Below are 20,840 nucleotides of genomic sequence, written 5' to 3' on the forward strand. Positions count from 1 at the left end.
CCAAAACGACTGTGTTTTGGGGAAGTAATTCAGCAGTAGGCACTTTGTCTGACTTGAGGACAAATATAATTTCTTTTACTCTTGTTTTTTCCCAATATACCTAACAGAGACCAGCGGGTACTTAATGAATGTAGAACCATTTGTAGGCAATCATAAACTGGTAACACAAAGTATGTACAGGAGAGTTTGGTAGGTGTGTGAAGAGAAATAAAGACAAAAATTCTCCCACCTCACACGAGTGCCAGGTACTGTGGCTAGACTAGTTGCCCACTCGGTTATCGACTGCCTTCTAACTTTTTGCTAACGGCGTCCCAATATTGTTGTGGGTATTGTCATGCATACCTTGCTCAGATGAAATACTCACTTTTCCAGGCTCTCTTGCAAGGAAGGGTAACCATGTGATAGTACCCTGGCCAATGAGTTGATATGGGAATCTACTGGGACTCTGGGAATGTTTTGACTTTTTCTACTACACGGGACTGGCTTGATTGCCTTGTTTCTTCTCTTCTTCACTTGTATTCATGCATTGAACACAGATTTGGTGTCCGGAGCCGTGGCAGCCATAGTTGCATCTTGAGGAAAGAAAAAAAATTGCTGATCTCTGGTGACATTATTGAGCCACAAAACCAAGAGAAGTAACTTCCCATCTCTGGACTTACTATATGAAAATAATAAACTCTTACTTGTTTATGTCACTATTAAGTCAGCCAGTCTTTCTGTTTGGGTGCAGAGATCAGTCAAAAAATGCAAATCATTGACGATGTTCTTAGGGACTATGAGAAGTTTTGTTTGGCTAGAGCAGAGGGCATATCAGGAATGAGGAACAGGAGTTTCCAGGGTTAGATTGGGATCGTAAAGAGGGCTTATATGTGAAGCTTACCTGGGATACCTCGAAAGTGCTGGTGAATTGATGCTCAGTTTGGCAAACAATGGGAAGTTTCTGGTGATGTAGGGGCAGAAGTCAGGAAGTATTGGGAGGCTGGGAGTAGTGGGAGAGGGGAATTGGAGTAGAGAAAGGTAGTCTACGGCCATACCACCCTCAACGCGCCCGATCTCGCCTGATCTCAGAAGCTAAGCAGGGTCGGGCCTGGTTGGTACTTGGATGGAGTGGGGAAAGGTGGGAGTGGGGGCAAGAGTCAGGAGGCTGTTGGTGCAAAGCAGGTAAGGAGCAGAAAAGACCTGAAGATGCCAGCTGCCTTAGTCTGCCTGGGATGCTATAACAAAACTACAGCCAGAGTGGCTTGAACACCAAAAGTTTAGTTCTCGCCGTTCTGGAGGCTGACAAGTCTCAGACTGGCCAAGGGTGTTAGCCACTTTGATTGTCAGTGAAGATCCTTCTGCCTTGTAGATGACTGTTTTGTTTTCTCACTGTGCCTTGACGTGGCGGAGAGAGAGAGATCTCTGGGGTCTCTTCCTCTTCTTACGCAAACAACAGCCCTGTTGGATTGGGGCCCCACTGTTATGACCTCATCATTCCTTTATCATCTCACAGGACCTGTCTCCATATAAGTCACACTGGGCATTAAGGGCTTCAATGCATGTGCTTTGAGGCGAAACGGCCATTCGACCCGTTACAGTGACCATGGGATGGAAGTAAGGGGCTGGTGTCTGTAGCATTGCAGGGATGAAACCTACCAGACTTAACATCGATTGATGTGGGCGAGAAGGCAAGTGGTGATCAAAGACGCTTTTGAGTGTCAGGCTTCAGTGACTGCGAGAATAGTGACATCGTGTAAAGATTTAGGAAATTTAGGAGCAAATGCAGCTTCTGGAAGAGGTGGGTTTTTAGGCCAATCAAACTGGAGGTGCTGTCAGGAGGAAACGATGTGGTGGCTTGTTACAAATTTGGGGGGAATGTTTCCTACGTGCTAGACAGCGGCCCTTTAAGTGCATGATGCCATTTAATTAGCAAACCACCGTATGGGATAATGCTGTTATAGTCTCCATTTTCTAGATGACGAAATGGACACTCGTGGCATTCCAGGCCGGGAAATTATAGCCCATGTTACTAAAAGAAACTCGTCAGATCAGATCACCCAAACTGCTATGGGTGGTCTTTGTGAACCACGGAAAACCTAAGTGGTTTGGAAAACTGGAGACCAACAAATGGAGTTCAGATTTCCAACCAAGAAAGAAGATGGGGTCTGCAACTGAAGAAGCTTCCAGAAAGCCTGGTGGAAGATCAAAGGGCTGGCGTGTGAGCACCTAGAAGAGGAAACCACAGACCTAACAGCCAGCGTGGGCTCACCACGAGCAAGTTCTACGCGATTAACTTCATCCAGAATGCTGACAGCACGGCGTCTGGCAAGAGAAAGGACACGTGAGTGGAGCAGCTACTGATTAAAGAGCTTTTATTTTTAAAGGGACTGATTTAAAAGTAAATGTTAATCCGGTGGAAAGTGTCTAGTGACATGCTTTGGAGCTTTGCCCTTGCCTTATGATTTTTTTTCCTTTTAATCTGTGATTTGCATGAACATTTGGAAAGAGGTTTATTAAATTAATGTACAACTTGAAGCTGGCAGCCTAGTAAGCATGATGGAGATAAAAATCAATATCCCGAAGGGTGCAAATGAGAGGGTGCGGGGTCTGATTTTAACAGAATCAATACGTTGGGTAAATGTGAGGTCCCAAGCACAGGTTCAACTGCTTCCGGCTGGGAAGACATAGGCCGACAGCGCCATATGTGAAAAGGAGTGTTGGTTGAGAGTGAACTACGTAACATGGCTGAAAAGGAGTAAGCGTGATCTCGGTTGGCATTATGGCAAGCGCAGGGGGTTCTAGAATTCACAACAAAGTCATCAGAGATATCTTTGTAAGGCATAGATTGGCTTCTAACATACAAATATTCTTTTATTTTCTTATTTTTATTTTTTAAAATGTTTATTTATTTTGAGAGAGAGATACAGAGCGTGAGTGGGGGAGGGGCAGAGAGAGAGGGAGACACAGAATCCAAAGCAGGCTCCAGGCTGTCAGCACAGAGCCTGACGCGGGGCTCGAACTCGTGGACCGTGAGATCATGCCCTGAGCCGAAGTCGGATGCTCCACCGACTCCACCACCCAGGTGCCCCAGAAATATTCTTTCTTGATGGCTATCTGCTCAGTCTAAATGCCAAGGCTTAGTATGTCTATCCCGTCCCAACACCTCACATTCTATCCCACCTTCCCCCTAGTGTATCTGATACATTGGTCTTACTGGAAAATTTTGTGTCCCTGGATGACACGAGGCCACTTCGTGATAATGGCTTTGCTTATTCTGGAATGAGCCTGGACTCCCGCCCTCTCAACCCTCAACTTCTTAGTTAAAAAGCTTTGTTCCTTGAGAGCGAGCACGCAGCATGGTCTCCTCACCTGCAAACTCTTCCCTAACTTTCGCTCCCATGTTCCAGCACCTCGCAGGACTTACTCTTCCCTCTACCAGGACCCTAGGGCTCTTCATCCAGAGACTCTCATGTCTCATGATTACTCATTTACTTTCTTGTCTCCCTTGAGAGGGATGGCCAGTTTTTACGATCATCGTTGTATTTCTTGTGCCTAGTTTGGTGTGTGATGCGGGGAGCATCCAAAATTTGTTGAGCGGAATCAAAGGGGGTGGCATAGGTCAAGTGAAAGTCTTTGTTTTACATCTGTAGGACACAGTGGGTTATTGTAAATACCCATTTTATAATTCTCCTAGTCCTTTACCCACTAATAACTTCATGCTGTAAGGGAACAGTGAAAACTGAGACAGACATGCGAAGGCAAGCGTGGGTGTGCTTTTAGAGGGAGACGGACCATGGGCAGACCTACAAATTGCATGGACAAACTGAAGTTTAAGAGAACCACCAGGATAGAGAGCCCTCGAGGTGGATTTTGGAGTCAGAAGGCCATGCCTTTGAGTCCATATTCTGCCGTACTAGCTGAGTAATTCTGGGCAAACTACTTAACCTCTCTGAGCCTCAGTTTTCCCATCTATAAAATGGGTATACCGTCCTCATAGGATGGACACGGCAGTTAACACAGAGGTATCTGGCAACCGCAATGGCACACAGTGAGCCTCAGTAGCTGGCCCTTGTTGTGTGGCGAGCGGATCAGAGAGCGGATGGTCTTTGGCCAGGAGGGAGGGCTCCAGACATGTGTTCAGTGTCTTGGGGAAGAGGGATCAGCTCTGGTCTGCATGGTTCCCAAGGGGGAAGCCAATGATTGAAAGCAGCAAGGACGCCAAACTGAGCTCAACTTCAGCATCCTGAGGGTCACGGGTCACTTGAGAAGAGCTTCTAATAAAGGAGCAAGCTCCCTGTCACTGGGGGTATTTAAGCACAGGTCGCTGTTGCCTTGCTGGGGCTGCTGCAGAGAGCACTCATCCAGGAGGGCAATAGTCAAACCAAGGCTTCTCTACGAATTTGAAATGTGACAGTCTTTAGTTTTGGGTGCTTCCAGAATAGGAACCGATGGTCTTTTTTTTAATTATTTTTTTAATTTTTTTTTAACGTTTATTTATTTTTGAGACAGAGAGAGACAGAGCATGAACAGGGGAGGGTCAGAGAGAGAAGGAGACACAGAATCCGAAACAGGCTCCGGGCTCCGAGCTGTCAGCACAGAGCCCGACGCAGGGCTCGAACTCACAGAACACGAGATCATGACCTGGGCTGAAGTCGGACGCTCAACCGACTGAGCCACCCAGGCGCCCCAGGAACCGATGGTCTCTTGACCACAAGTAGAATAGATGTTTTTCCTCTTTTCTGACGGAGCAGTTACAATGGGGACGGGCATGGTTTGTGCACAACTTGGAGCCCCCACAAGGCCAGTCCTACCTGCAGAAGCACCCTGTGCTCTGAGGAAGGACTTTTCCTCGCTCCGTCCTTAGAACCTAGAGCAGCCCGGGCACATAAAACCTGTTGAACAAATGCATGAGTCTGTGAAGGCCAACACCACGACCCGAGCCCAGGTTTCCAGCCCTGCTTCTCTTATCAGTGTCAAGGTCCTTTCCCGGAATTTCTCTGTTAAAAATTCCTCCTGTGCTCCCGGAGCATTTAGCAATCTTTCAGAATATGTGATCATTACATCTGAGTACTGTTAGTTCTTACAAGCCAGGAGGAAGCATTCGTTTTTGGCAGATATGAGTTAAAAAAAAAAAAAAAAAGATGCCTTCTGTTTAGACCCACACCTCTTGGAAGGCCCGGGCGTGGGTTGCCACGAACCCCAAACTACTAGTAACGTATTCTGCCTCCAGTGAATGATTTGTGTCCCTTTGGAAACAGCCTCCCATGGGAAGTACTGGAAACAGAACCCTTAACTCCCCCTGCTTCCCCAAGAACAACACGAGTCAACAAATCCGGAAGCCTTGCCTCTGTCTGCTTTTAAACAGTTGTTACTGAGGATCAGAGTCAGCCCGTGGTGCATGTGGCTTGATTCAAGTGGCTGCATCGGGAGAACACGGCTCCAGGAATATAGACAGCTTTCTGCTCTCCGTGCTCTCTCCTTTTGCTACTTACCACGCCATGAATCAGTAAACAGCAGCCTGTCACCCCTGGCACCAATAATCAGCTGGACAGATTCTCGTGGCCGTAATCTCATCTCTATTTCCTTGGAGCTCCTGAGAGGGGAAGGCTGTCAGAGGCTTCATTCCATTACTTTTGCTGTTTTGATGCTTGGAGGGCCAGGCTGAGAAGCAGCTCGGCCCTTAAAAAAGCCAAGTTCGGGGGGGGGGGGGGGGTTGCGCCTGGGTGGCTCAGTTGGTCACGCACTGACTCTTGATTTCAGCGCAAGTCATGATCCCAATGTCGTGGGATGAGTGGGGCTCTGTGATGAGTGTGGATCCTGCTTAAGATTCTCTCTCTCTCTCTCTCTCTCTCTCTCTCTCTCTCTCTCTCTCTCTCTTTCTCTGCCCCTCTGTTCTACCCATGCCCGTGCTCTGTCTCTCTCAACAAACGAACAAACAAAGGCCAAGTGGGGCCCCTCCCTGGCCTGTTCCATGTGCCATGTCTGCGAAGGGGCGTGGAACACTGCCGCTCAGGGCTCCACAGGACATCTTCAGGTAGACAGACTAGATGACCTTTCGAATTCCATGTGGGGCTCAGCCTAGATCACCAGGCTTTTGACCAAATGGAGCTTTGAAGCTAAATCCTCAGCCCTGGGCTCCCCTGGGAATAGAGTAGGGATGGGGATGAAGGCAGCCATGGTCAGTGCTGGCCAAGGTGTCCGGGTCCGGTCCATTTACCTTGACGTTAGCCAACATTTGTTCTCCAGCAGACGGAGGTGAGTTTACGCACAGAAGTTGGGGGTTTTGGTTTAGCCTCCAGAAGAAACTTGCGTTGTCAAGAGGAGCTCTGGTTTTCATTAGCAAAACTCAAAGAGAGAGTTTGTGCCTTGATTTTGATTAGTAGGAATCTGGGCTTGGCAGGGATGTAACCTTCTGGGTTCTTGAAAAAGCTCACTTTAAAATCGGCAGTCTTCTGGTGTAAAATGCCTTTAGTATTTGGACTGCGGCATGATTTAGTATTAACAGATTCCAATTTCACTTTATTGTCCTGTTTTTGTTTAGTTTTGTGTTTGTTTTTGTTCTTGATTTTTTTTTTTTTTCCCGTTCAGCGATGACGTTCCTGGAAATACGTAGTAGGCGGGTTCAAGCAGTGGGAGTCTGGGTTCTACTCCTGAAACCAAGAATACATTGTATGTTAAACATTGTATTTAAATTTGCATTTAAATAAATAAATTTTTAAAAGGAGAAAGTTTTTAAGTGGGTGACTCCGGCTGGGACAGATATGGAAACTAAGGGGGATGTTCTCCCTGGAGGATGACATGATGAGGCAAAGCTGAGGCATTCCAGAATGGAAGGAAGAGGCAGTTGCCACAGAAACTGAAATGTGGTCCAAGCAAGCAAGCAAGCAAGCCTTGAGAGCCTTCAGATTTGGAGAAGTACAGAGAGAAGGGTATAGTGTGCCCCTGGGTTTAGGGAAGGATACGAGGCCACAGATTTTGACGGCAAGGAGCTGCTGCTAAGCCCCCTTCAGGGAAATTTACGGCACCACGTATGCAGGGCTGGGGAGGCAAAGGAAGGAATCCTGCACAAACTGTTGAGAGAAATAAGCTTTACTGGGTGAACCTTAAAAGAAAGGTCTTGAAGGATGTGGTAGGTTGGTCCTTTATTCACTTTGCAAGAGGTATTTTGTCGGGATATGGCAAATCTGGGGTCTTGATGAGACGCTTCCTTCAAATGAGTATTACCTTTGTAGGTGCTGAGCTTTGGACACCTGGCATGGCTAACTGACTGGCATGTTTCCATCACAGGTGAACCCCATGGGATTTTCTGGCTCCTCCTTCACGTTTTTCTGGTTTGTTGGTGTTGTTTTGATCAAACTAATACGAGCTCCTTACGGATGATTGGTGGTAACAGCCTGGATGTAGATTCGATGAGATGTTGGGTTCAGGAAACATTACATCTGCTTGGGAATTGATGTTAAGATTGTAAGTTAATGGTTGCATTTGGTTTGGAGAGTAAGTGATTTTTCTCAGTATTCTGGAAATGGGCCCCACGCGATTATATTTGTTTCCTTATGATTCCCTGAGATTCTGGAAAGATTAGACATTCAAGAGGTTGGGATACCACACTGTGAAGGTGTTTAATGTTCCCGTGGGAAATTTCTCAGTCTGGGGAAAAGAAACCCAGGCCCCAAATGCAGTTCCTTTGGCTGGGGTTGAGTGGACCCAGAAGGAAAGGAAAGAAAAGAGATAACTATGTGACGTTACAGTGAGACTTTAATTGCTCTGAATTGATGTGAATGAATGAAGGAAGAAAGATGAACATAAATGGGTTTTTACATATTGAATTAGTTTTGCCTTTCTGGAATCATGCTAATTTAACCCAATTTAGTTTTCCATAATATTCTTGTGTTATCCTTTTTAACTTGTACTCTATCTTTCGTTATGTCATTTAAAAAATTTCTTCTATTATTTCTTTGTGACTTCTCTCTTTCTGCCTCATTAGAAATTTGTGTATCTTATTGATCTTTCCTTTTTTCTTTTTTTAACTTTTTTAAATGTTTATTTATTTTTGAGAGACAGAGACAGAGCACGAGTGGGGGAGGGGTAGAGAGAGAGAGGGAGACACAGAATCCGAGGCAGGCTCCAGGCTCTGAGCTGTCAGCACAGAGCCCGATGCGGGGCTTGAACCTACAATCAGTGAGATCATGACCTGAGCTGAAGTTGGACGCTTAACCGACTGAGCCACCCAGGCACCCCTTTATTGATATTTTCACACAATCAACTCTTGGATTTGTTCATTCCTTCTACTTGTCTTTGTTTTCTGTTGCGTTAATGTCTGTCCTTTCTTCCTTTGTGTTTGTCATCCCTTTCTTCTCCTTTATTTAGATGTATATTCTCGTCTGCCAACCCCCTACTCCACCCAAGTTCTTAAGCTGGAAGTTTAACTCGCTAATTTTTAGCCTTGCCTTTTTGATGTCAGAATTTGAATATAAATTCTTTCTACCTACTCCTTTATCTGTATGCCACAAGTTTTGATAGATGGTGTTTTCATTTTATTTAATTATAAATATTTAAACATTCCTATTATGATCTCTATGCTGATTCATGAGTGATGGAGAAACATGTTTTTAAAATTTCTGATTTATTATTATTTTAAGTTAATTTAAAAATTAATTTCTATCTCAATTGTACTGTAGCAAAAGAATATAGATAGTACGCAAATACGGTTTACAGGATACCCAATTCTTGAAAATACTTTGAGGGTTGTTTGTGGGCTGGTACGTGTTTATTTTTTGGTAAATATTCCGTGTGTTCTAGAGAACAATGTTCATCCTTTCGGTCTAGCTTGTGAAATGTGCTGTTAACATCTTTGTATCCCTTTCACTTAGGGTGTGCCCTTGGGATCCTCTGGTAAATGCAGGATTCTTAGGTTCCCCTTCTTTGCTTTGCGTGGACACCGAGCTTGTTCTTATGCCCTTAGGAGTGGTTGCTCATTTCCAAAATTCTAGATTCTTGGAATCAACATTTTCCCAAGGCAACTCAACTCTAGTGTTTGCTTGGAAGTCTGATGTTACAAAACAACTTCTCCTCCTTCTCCTTCTCCTTCTCCTCCTCTTCCTCCTCCTCCTCCTCCTCCTCCTTCTTCTTGCCCTTGAGGATTTTCCTTATTTTCTTGTGAGCTCAGCAATGCACTTACTTTTATTGTAATTCTTCCGACATCTGACTAGCTTGGTGGTAAAAGGCTGTTTCAGAATATCTTGGCACACCAGATTGCCAGAGGCAGAATTCTCTAGATATCCTTTACTGATAAAATAGGTAGGACTCATTCCTTCTGTCCCTTCTCACCTTTCTATCAGGTCTGGAGTAAGACATAGTCCCCAGGAATAGCCAGTGATCTGGCATCTTCTTGATGAGAAGGGGAAAGAGCTCTTTCCCTCCAACCCCGATTTTCATTGTGTGATGAGTTTTTCTTCCATCACAGCTGGAAGTATTGGTCTGAAATTTCATATCCTTTTGGTCACACCACATGCCCCTTGCTTATTCATGCAGGGAGGTGTTAAGGAGGATTTTCAAAGAGGAGCATCATAGCGGTAATGCCAGCATACTTAGAGGGAAGTGGAGGGAGAGAGCAGGAAGGAGACAATGGAATGGGGAAAGGAGACTAAAAAATAGGTCTTGGCTTGGACGTAAGTTGCATGGTTGTAAGTGAGAGCCCATTGGCATAATTGTATATTCTGGGCCCCTAGATTTTCAGAAAGGGTCTCTTTCATAATTTATTACTAGTAACATAAACAGAAAAGGAACAAAGGATTTCTTGCCTACTGTGTTTATGGTCTGATTTGGGGGATCGGGGCTTGAACACATAAGCACTTCCGTTAAGTGCTCACAATTTAGTTTGTTGGACGGGCTGTAAAGAGCACTCAGAAAAATACATGGCAGTATATGCTCCCTGCTGGAGTACAGTTTTAAAATAGGACCAGGGTTCATTTGAGGCAAGTTCAATGCGAACCAGAGGAGTCAGATAAGTCTGCCCAGAGGAATCAAGACAGGAACTGGCTTTGATTTAGAGGGGCAAGAGAAAGACAGCAGCCAGCTCTCTGCAGAGAGGACGTGCGTGTCTGTCTTCCCCGCACCTGATGCAGGTCTGCTTATGGAGCAGATTGCCCACATGGCATAGAATAACAGCCTAATATCGCTGACCTAAGAGAGCCACAACTTGGTCATTTTACAAATGAGAAAGCGGAGATTCGTGGTACAAGCTCACAGCCCCCCAGGGTTTCTGACCCTCCCATAATTATACTACTAGTTCTTGGTTGGTCGGTAGTGACTTCGGACCATAATTGGAGTATGACTAATGCACGGAAATGCATAGGCTCTGCATGGACAGTAATTACATAAGAAACAGTTATTGATTTTACTTTTTATGTAACTTAGAACGATCGAACTCCGTGAAATACCTGCAATAAATAATGAGTCATATTTGCAAATGCTTAGACCTCTTTAGAGCAAGGTGCTATCTTAGTATAAAGAAAAAGACCCTTATTGCCAAGCCCGGTACCTGTGAGGCGGGAGGTTATCAATTAGCTGGAAAAAAAAAAAAATTCCTAGAACAAAAGTTGATTTGATGACCTATCCCACCAAAGAGAGAAAGAGGTAATAATTACAGATTCTTTAGCCTGGAAAAAAGAGGGGAGACTCCATGGATCCTCAGAGAGAGAGGACTCTTGATTTTCATGTTGTTTTGGACGATAGTTTCTTACCCAGATTTGCGAAGTGGGATATGGTATGTTGAGCCACTTCTGGGCAAAGATGACAGGGGATGTTTGTCGTCCCTGTGCGTAATTCCGTAGCTGGTGTAATGCCACAGCAATGGGTACCAGCACCGAGATCTGATAGGTAAAACCTCAAGGCAGAGAAGTTGTCTTTTCAAGTAAGTGGAAACCATTTGACAATAGCCCTACGGATTGCAAACATCAGACGTATATTGAAAAAGAAAAATGGCTTTTCTCATAGGGGAACTGGGAGCTCCAAGAAGTAATGTGTGTTATGGTAACTAAATCTCATTCCTTACCCTGGAACCATCTTTCTCGAATAAATACTATATATTAGCTCTTGGTTAGTGTTGTGTGGAGAGGCCCAGTCACGTTGCTGAACCTGGGTCTGGGATTGTAACTCCCTGGAAGCTGTTTTCTTCCTGTTGGACTTGATTTTCCAACTGGCCCGTCTTCCACAATTCCATCCTGAGCTCTTGGATGCCACTTCGCCATGAACGTGCTTCCTCTATCAGATGCCAACTCCTCCTCCGATTATTCCACTTCTACTAGAAATCCCAACACATCTTTTTCTTTCTTCCAGGTCAGGTTAAGGGCTTGAACACTGCATCCTAGAGAAAGCGTTCCTCTGTATTTCTACATTGATCTCCTTTCCTTGAAAGGTGCCGTCCTCTCAAACCATGTAAGGCGACGAGGCCGTGGTAATTCTGGCCCTCATACCGGGAGCTCCCAGAGAAGACTGGAGAGGGTCTCATTAAACTGCCCCGCTTTTCAGGGGAAGCAAAAGAGGCCCAGAGAACTTGTAATTCATGTCATTGCTATCTAGATGTAAAGCAATCGTAAGAGCGCCTGATACACCGTAAACAAGCAACGCCATTATAATTTTTTCAGCTACCGGGGAGAAAGCAGGAGCTCAGGAGGTCGGAGAGGGAAGAGGATGGTGTGTGGGGACAAAGAAAACCCACCAGGGCGGCTCGAAGTCCATGCTGCCCCAATCGTGCATGCCCTGGTACACTCCGTTTGCTTGAGAGAGAGGCAGGGTCCAGGGTCTACCTGCCCCTCTGGCAGCAGAGAGAACAGAATCTCAGCTCCCTGTAGTGCACCCGTGCAAAGCCCGGGTTAAAGACTTGGGACCAGACTGTGACCGTGAATGCGTAGCTTGGCTGAAAGGCTGTGGTGGCCAACAACAAGGACGGCTCACGCATCAGGTTGGCGGTGTTGGTGAGGTCCCTGAAGGTATGGCTGGCTGTGCTGTGAGCCCCAGCTGGAGCGGGGCTGGGCCTTGCTGGCGCACGGGTGCCTTCAGGAGGCCCAGGTAGCTGGGACAGACCCAGGCAGTCCCCGAGGCCCGCGGGAAGGCAGGGCCCCATTCTTGGGGAGCTGAAGTCTTGGAGAGGTTAGCAATCCTCCTGTGGGGCTCAGTGCTCTGACCTGGGACAGAATCGGCCTCACAGCAGAGGGAGGTTTGGGCTGTAGGTGGGGCCCGTGGGGCGAGGGGACAGGCAGTCCTATGGGTCTCCATAGGATGTGGGAGACGTCCTTGTCTCCGGCTCTGACTGGTCACTGTTCTTTTCTATCACACACGCCATTTCTTTTAAGCTGCTCAGTAGGTCAAGTGGGCAGTGTCTATGTCAGCGGCACTTACAGGATGTGCCAAACCCTCCATCTGAAGGCTGCTTGCCAGCTGGGAGACTTCCCTCAAGCTGTAACTGAGCCAGACTTTCTTCCCTGTTTCTCTACAAAGCTCTGCCTTTTAGCTACAAGCAACATGGTGATTTCTAGTCTCTAACTTTACCTTTTTCTGTTTTTAAGTTTATACACTTACTTTGAGAGAGAGAGAGAGAGCATGAGCATGGGAAGGGGCAGAGAGAGAGAGGGAGAGAAAGAATCCTAAACAGGCTCTGCGTTGAGTCCGATGCAGGGCTTGATCTCATGGCCCGTGAGATCCTGCCCTGAGCTGAAATCGAGAGTCAGACGGTCAACCGACTGAGCCACCCAGATGCTCCTCGAACTTTAACTTGTTACAATAAAAACTAGCTTTCTTTTCTCTGAGTATAAATCAATCACTTTTAATTTAGAAAATGTAGAAAATGTGGCAAACTACAAAGAAGCGAATACAGGCATTCACGATCTTACCCAGTAGCTTCATTTTTCTAGAAGCCTTTCCTATGTACTGTGATGGAGTAGGTTAAGAGTCTGAGCCTGGGGTCAGGACTGAGTCTTTGCCACTAATTACACATTTCATCTCGGGCAAGTTGCTTGACTTCTGGGTCTTATTTCATTACCTATAACTTGTAGGTATCGATGCCTTTCTCCCGGGCTGTTACGAGAATTGAATAATATAAGGCATATAAAGTGCAAAGTACAGTTCGTGGTACCCAGTAAATGTTTAATAAAGGATAGTTTTTCTAAAAACAGGGATCATGTGCAACATGTGTTTTTTGAGAGAGCGTTTTTTAATTTAACAGTGTAATCTGAGTATGGTACGTATTAAATATTCTTAAAGAACAGCCATTGCAAATCTATATAGTGTTTCTAACCCCAAAATTCTTCTCCTACGACGTAACCTGCTGGGCCCGCCGTACCTAAGAGACTACAAAGTGTTAATGGTTGGATATACTTCAGCAGTCCCTTTTCTTCGTGTCTGTTATGGAGTGTTTTAGGTCGAAAATATTCTGGTTTGCGCTTAGATAAACCTGGGCTCCACGTGCCTGAGTTTTTCATTGTGAGAGTACCTGTCGTTAAAAATTCACACAGGGAATTACCAGCCATCAAATATTCACTTGGCAGACTTTAAAAATTAGACCCAACTCAAACATAACTCTGTGTAACACAAACCTGTATGACATCAATGCTTGGCCAGTTTTGCAGATGATTTTCAGATGTTTTGTCAGCACAGTGCAAATCAAAAGCAAGTGGAAATTGCAAATTTTGTAAACAACACAGGATTTCATGAGCTTGACGGACGTGACCTAGTGCGATGGTTCAGATTGCTTGAAAATGTCAACAAACAAGGATCTCCCAGATTACAACTGAACACTAGGAAATCAGCCAACGGAATCATAGATCGAGCTGTTAAGGCAGAGAAAAGCTGGACTATAAAGGAATTTAGAGGGGGCACTTATATTAGTGCCCTGAATATTTATAAAATAGTCCTCTGAATATTTCATAAAAGTTGTGCTTTTTGTGATTGTTCCCAAGGTGCTGTGAAGGGCGATGTATCTATATTAACATAAAATTTTGCTGAGAGAGTTGTGCCCCCACTTCCCAGTCAACCCTTAATCCTTTGTACTTTGAGAATATGATTAGAATTTTAACCTCCATTTTATTAAATAGAAAAGAAAACAAGATGACCTCTTCATAAATTGTCATCTTATTTTTCGAGATGAAAGGGCAGTCAAAATCGTTTCCCTCTTTACCCTGAGAGTTTTGGTCCCTGTTTCACCTGGATTCCCTTCAAGTGTCCCTTTTCTGGTGCCAATCATTCTGGGATATCCAACACCTTCTGTGTATGTTGCTGTGTTTTGGTAACAACAGTGTGAGTTTCAGCGGGGGAGGGGCCACACCCTGGTAATTGGTTCAGTGTGTTTCCTGGTTACTGGATGGCCATGGCCTCCGGTAGACTAGACCTGGAAGTCCACTTGAGTTAGTATGCTTTGAATTTTTAATGATCCTATTAACCTTGATAGTCAGCCAAGCTTGTTATTATTCTTTAGTTTAGTGCAACTAGGAAGAGTCCATGGGGGAGGTTGAGGACTTCCCTCCCTGGAGAGTTTCCAAAAAGAAAGAGATAAACACCCGTCCCAGACTCTGGACACATTCATCGGCGTGTAGGTAGGGGGTTAAACATGGTGTCTTTGGTGCATCCTTTGGTTATTCCACATTTTCTTTGAAGGTCTCCTGGCATCTCTGGGCTCGGACCTTTCAACCCCACCGCCTCTCTTTGCCATCTCCATTGACCAGGGGGAAACAGAAATGGTGTTTACACCCTTTGGAGGATGCACTGACTTTCTCCTCTCCTTTGGTTGGGATGACGGACGAGTTTATACTCAGTGGTTGAACTAACTGCTCGGTTATAGGTTGAGAGGACCCCCTTAGCTTCCTTCTGCCCCCTTATTCTTGCTCTGGCCACCATGCTGTTTGGAGCCTTTATTCTCTTTGAGCTTGTGTGTTTGCCAAATTAGTAGTTTGCTCTTGTGTGTTGACCTTTTTAATATTCTGTATTTTGATTGGTTGGTCTTACCATTCTCTCTCATTTTCAGCCTGGCTAACCCTCAAGGGAAGAGGTGAAACAGCTATCCAATAAAAATACAAAATACTGAAAAGGTCAAAATACACTATTACAATAAATTACCATAACTCAAACAGGGAAGCAGGCATTAAAATTCTGATACTTACAAGGATAGAGATTGGCATGAGAGTTGCAAATGGCACCGCATTAATGCGTTTGGATGTCAGAGTTCACCCAGAAGAGAGTAAACATTCTAAAACCAGAGTCTCAACATTATCTTGTGAGTCTCCTATGCTGTCACATCCTGCCGTTGTTAGATAATATAAATGCTGCTCTGAACTGACGGCTTTCACCGTTCCTCCCTCTTCCCCAGGAGTGGGGACAAGAGGGGGGGAAAAAAAAGAAAGAGCAAACATGGTCGGTGCGAGATGAAACTCTTAAATCAGGCTTGCGGAAGACCGGTTACGATTTACGGCCGGTCAAGACACAGAGCATCCATTTTCTTTATTTTATTATCTGGGTCCTATGGACTGTCACTCGGCAGAAATGACATGCAGTGTGTGCAAGATGGAAGCATGGTTTCCAAAGCCCTCTTATCCCCTTTTCTGTTGGAGTATCTGCTCTAGGGATACTTCTTCGTAAGGTGTCACAGAGAACGCTGAGCAGAGAGGTCGGGATCTAGCCCTCGCCCATGTCCGGAGTGCACTTGCCTCTGAATATCTAAGTCTTTGTGACTGTCGCTCAAGACGTTGGAGATAAGAGTGCCTAAGACAGTGTCCGTCACTTTGTGAGCCTCGAGCCAGACGAACCAACCACCTCTCTCCCTCCTCCCAAGCTCTGTCATCTTGGGCAAGACTGCTGACCACTCTGGGCCCTGCTCTCCGCGCGTTCCCTAGCGCTGGAAGAAACCTAGTGGTGGAGGGCATGATTCAATGACTTGCCAGGAAGCCCCCCACCAGCCCCCCACCCCCGCTTCCTCCCTCCATCCCACGTGAGGAGCAGAAGCTAAATAAATCAAATCTCCAACCTGGAAGGCCCTTTCATATTGGTTGGATCAATAAGAACTCCATTTTCCCTGAGACATCGCCAGCACACGTCACGGGTGGCTCCTGAGACAGCCTGGCTGCTGGCAGACTGTGGCCCACTCACCTCTGCTGCCTGTCACCCGTAACGATGGCAGACCCCCACAGGGGGCAAGGGGAGCCATCAAGCGCCCGACCGAACTTCAGGGGAGGGGCTCTCCCGCTCATCGGCAGTCACAATCTAATCGGCTCCGGCTTGAACAAATTCTCTCGTAAGTGGTAGCGTGAGCTGTGTTAATCTACTAAATCATAAACCTTCCCCGCACTGTGACGCCACCATTCCAGACAGATACTAATCTGCAGTCGTGCTGTCAGTTACGGTTTTGACACCAACGCTTTGAATTGCCAACAGAAAATCGTATTTGACATTTAATTCCGATCATGCAGAGCCTTTCATTGAAAGCCCTGTCAGTTTACCTTTATTGGGGAGACGGGGAGACAATATGCTCGAGTCTTGGCAATTTTTTTTCTCCTCGAAGGAGGCATGGGGGCGGGGAGGAGAAAGGGAGAAATACTGGCCCTCAAAGAACGCACCCGTTGAAGAAGGACTTTACTCCTCACGGTTGTCTGATGCCAAATCCTCTCCCACATGCCTTTGGGTCTTAATTCTCGAATTTACTGCATGCCAGCAAATCTCCATCATTTTACATGGATCAGGCATTAATTCAGGTCAAATCAGGATTAATTAGTCAGTATAAACCGGCCAGTGGCATCAATGTGCCAACAGGCATTTTAAAATAATCTGCTCTTATTTCGCATTGGTATTTTCTGACGGGGGGGGGGGCTGCCTCTGGAGTATTATAAAATTGCAATCAGGTATCTGACAGAGCTGGAAATGAGGAAAAATGTCAGTTTTAGCAGTGTTTAAATCTCACCTGCCACTGAAATGCCACCCTTCTCAAATTGGGTCCTACGGGAAATAAAAGGGGTGGAGGGTGGGCTGGAAAGAGGTACCGCGTTTGTAGGGCGGGATAACAGCCTTTAAAATCAGGGGTTTGCAAACGTGGGAGTGCTGGGGGGTCACCTGGGGCGCTTGTTAAAAGACAGTTTGCTGGTGGGTGGCCCCACCCTCAGCGTTGCTGATTCAGCGGGGCCAGGGAGGGGCCTGAAACTATATTTCTAGCAAGCTCTTCCGTGAGGCTGAAGCGGCTGCCTTGGAACCGCACTCTGAGAATCACTGCCTTCACGTAGGGCAGAGTGGAAATAGGGACCAGAACAAGAGAATGGGGCTGGGGAGGCAGTGTCCCCCAAATCGCACAGAGAGCACATCAGAGCTTTCCGACGTGGCCAGTAGGTGGAAAACATGAGCCCACACCGGCCAACGAACGAGGACCAAGGGACCTACGATGCGGGGTGGCTGATTTCTTCCCCCTCGCTTGTTGCCCTCCCAACCCTTTGAGTATCTCCACGATACAGAGGGAAGGAGGGGGGGGGGTGGTCAACGGTTCAACGGAAGGTAACCTGCTTGAAGCCCTGAAGGTGGATTAGAAGGGGAAAGTACTGGAGATGCTGATCCCTCATTATCCGTGAGACGAAACTCGGGGACCCGAGGGGGATACAGAGAATCTAAGTTACGCTCAAGTCTTGTGTTCACACCTTAATTGCTCCTGGAGATCAGTAGGCCTCAACTGCTTGACCTATAAAGATGGAGGTAGTAATGCCTCCTGACTGGCACGGCTCAGCAAGTTGAGGAAGAGCCCCCCCCTGGACAGAGTGACGCAGAGTAATTGCTCAGTCAATGTTTGCTTCCTTTCTTTGCTACCCCTGTCCGCCATCCAGGCCACAGCCAGTGAGAGGAGCTGCGTTAACGTGGACCCCGCCGTTACGGAGCAGACAAAATTGCCCGAAGTGTCCCCGTGACCTGGGCGGGGTGGGGGGGTGGGATTTAGTTACCTGCCTTTGCACAGATGAGACGCTGATCTTTAGGAGAGGAGATTGAGAAGCCAGTTGGTTATCTGAGTGTTTGGGCTTAAGAGGAAGGGAGAGAGAGAAGAGGGGGACAGACAGAGGGGGAGGGGATAAAGAGAAGGGCAGAGGAGGGGCAGGGGAGGTGTGTGCCCCCTTTTTTAGACTCAAGGGCTCCTATAGTGGCCTCTGGTGCTGCCAGATGTGGGAATGCCACTCAAGGTCATGCTTGGAAGACACATTCCTCTTACATGGATACGCCACATACGAGGCATTCTATTCCCATAGCAACAGGGACCACAAATGGCAAAACTTAGAGTCTCTTTCAGCTGGGCTTTGTGAGGCGAGAGTGTCTTTTGGCTTCTGATGGTAACTCGCCTGGGCTGATCTGAGCCTTCCAGCCCTTTGCATCTTAACCATCCAGCTGGGAGTGCCAGACCACCATGGCTGGTGAACGAGGTCCATTCAACCACTACTGACTGGGGGCCTTCTCCGGGGAGGCTGGTTGTTAGGGATACACAGATGAATAAGACACAGAACTTACCAGGTCCTTGCTCCAGAGACTGTAGGGTTTGGTGGGGGGACATACAGCCTCAAAATTTTATTAGAGTATGAAATGTGTTAGAACAGGACCGAACGCAATGACAGTGACAGGCAGGCAGGCAGTGACTGAGCAAGAAGCAATCAGGTGGATTTCTGTGACAATGAACCCGGCCTTGAAAGGAGACATTGGCCAAAACATGGCGGGTCTCTTTCCTGGGGGAGCTGGTGTTACAGGCAGTTTATCGAACAGGGTGTTGTGGCCTGGGGTAGAGGTGCCGTCATGGCTAATATGATATATCAACCTGACGGGGCCAAGGGTGTCCAGATTAAACATGATCTCTGGGTATGTCTGTGAGGATGTTTCTGGATGAGATTGGCACTTGAATGGGTGGAGTCAATAAAATAGATTGCCTTCCCCAACACGGGTGGGCGTCATCGGATCCGTCGAGGGCCTGTGTATAGAACCAAAAGGCAGAGGAAGGAGGAATTAGCCCTTTGTGCTTCCTGCCTGCCTGCTGAGCTGGGACATTGGTCTTCTCCTGCCTTTGGACATCGACTTACATTCTCAGTGTCCCCAGATCTCAGAGTAGAGCTATACCACTGGCTTCCCTGGTTCTCCAGCCTGCAGGTGGCAAATCATGGGATTTAGCCTCCATAATCCTAGGCATAAATCTATCTCATTCTCTCTCTCTCATATATATATATATATATATATATATATATATATATATATATATATAATTGGTGCTATTTCTCTGGAGAACCCTAATATGGGTGCCAGTGGAGAAACAGCTCTGTTTTAGGATTTAGGCAGAACTGCCTGAAGTCTCAACGCTCAGAGTATGGAACTTTGAGCTCCGTAATTGTTCCTAATTAAAGGCCAGAGTGGCTCAGAGGTGTGGGAGGGGCTGAGCCTTCACCCGGGACCAGCAGGCTCCAGGAGGGCTGCTCAGGCAGGGATCAAGGTGGGATTTTGTTCTCCCTGGCTGCATCCTGTCTGCAGGGGGCCAGGGTACCAGACAAGGTCTGGGAGGGCCTTGTACCACGGGGCCTGGTTCCAGAAGTGGTCTGACTCTGAAGGCAGAGTCTGGAGAAGGGAGATTCCCCTGAGGCCATTGGCCTGTTACCTGGGGCTGCAGACGTCCCCTGCTCTCCTGATGATCCCGGCAAGGAAAGAGGAGCCCTTCCTCGAATGTTTGCTGCCTCCTTCCCCACCCCTCCCCCCCCCCGCCCCCATATTCCTTGCCATTTCCGGGGAGTAGAGAAAGGGGTGTAGGCAGTATGCGTGTGTGTGTGTGTGTGTGTGTGTGTGTGTGTTTGTGCGTGCGCACACATGGGCACATGCCTGTTTCCACGAGCTTCCCCACTGGTCCGTGTCTAATACTTTTCTTGTTGTGAGAAGACTTCAAGGCGGCTGTGGCAGCGGCGGGCACCGACGTTGTTGAGAAACTCTGAAGATGTGTGAATTGTCCATTTCACACCGTTCCTCTAATGCCGAGGCCCTCCCTGGTGATAATGACACAGGAGGAGGATGGGAAGATTGTGTTTTCTGTTCCTGCTACTGTCTGGGGCAGCCCGCTGCTGCACAGTCTTGTGAAAACCACAGCCTCCCGACCGGGGTGCCGGATGCCTCCCTATCCACGGGGTGGGGGGGGGTGGTGTTCATTTCATCTTTCACCCTCATTAGCATAACGGGGGCAAGGGAGCCCAGCACCATGCCTTTCCTGGGTAGGCAGCCAGCAAATATGTTTCAGCGACGGTGACAGTGATAAGCACGAAGGGAAGTCTTGGAAATAGAGAGGTGGTAAGATTTGGTTGATAACATCTGTGCCTCCCGCCAGATCTGAACAGCAAGACTTCAACTGATTGACTCCATTAGTATTCGGAGGTTCCTTCTCTATAGAAAAAGCCTCGTCTTTATAGAGCATGGACTTTACTGCCATCAAGTCACTGGGTAACCTTGGGTCAGTAACTTTGCATCTCTGAGTCTTCGTTTCCCCGGCTTCCTGGAGGTGTTAGGGGAATCACATAGGATTGGATGTGCTTAGTGTCACAAAGCCCAACAAACGTTAATGGTTATGATAGTTGCATAACATAGCGGTCAAGGACGTGGGCTCTGCAGCTGGATAGCCTGGGTTTGAACTCTGATCTGGTGCTTGCCTGCCGTGTGACCTTGAACTCTCTCTGCCTCAGTATTCTCACCTGTGAACAGGGATAATAAGGGAACGCAACTGATGATCGTGTAAATGAATTTGCGTAAAATGCTTGGAATAGTTCTGGGCATATAGTCACTGCTATGTAAATATTCACGAAATAAATAAAATCAGGTATCGCACTGTGAAGCAT

At 46.9% G+C, this 20,840-nt stretch overlaps 2 long non-coding RNA genes across 2 annotated transcripts in view; one reads left to right on the forward strand and one right to left on the reverse strand.

Moving 5' to 3' along the window:
• Window positions 1–20,840, forward strand: part of LOC106977507 (uncharacterized) — a 97,116-nt gene that overhangs the window by 10,951 nt on the left and 65,325 nt on the right. The window contains exon 2 of the long non-coding RNA XR_008294607.1: window positions 1,955–2,320. This is a non-coding gene — a long non-coding RNA (uncharacterized LOC106977507). The remainder of the gene's footprint in view (window positions 1–1,954; window positions 2,321–20,840) is intronic.
• Window positions 1,261–7,418, reverse strand: LOC113594486 (uncharacterized). The gene is made up of 3 exons (XR_008294608.1): window positions 7,204–7,418; window positions 6,197–6,629; window positions 1,261–2,301 (listed from the first exon to the last, which is right to left on the reverse strand). It is a non-coding gene; the product is annotated as an uncharacterized LOC113594486 (long non-coding RNA).

Source organism: Acinonyx jubatus, chromosome E3, assembly GCF_027475565.1.
Source record: "Acinonyx jubatus isolate Ajub_Pintada_27869175 chromosome E3, VMU_Ajub_asm_v1.0, whole genome shotgun sequence".
Classification (NCBI taxonomy): Eukaryota; Metazoa; Chordata; class Mammalia; order Carnivora; family Felidae; genus Acinonyx; species Acinonyx jubatus.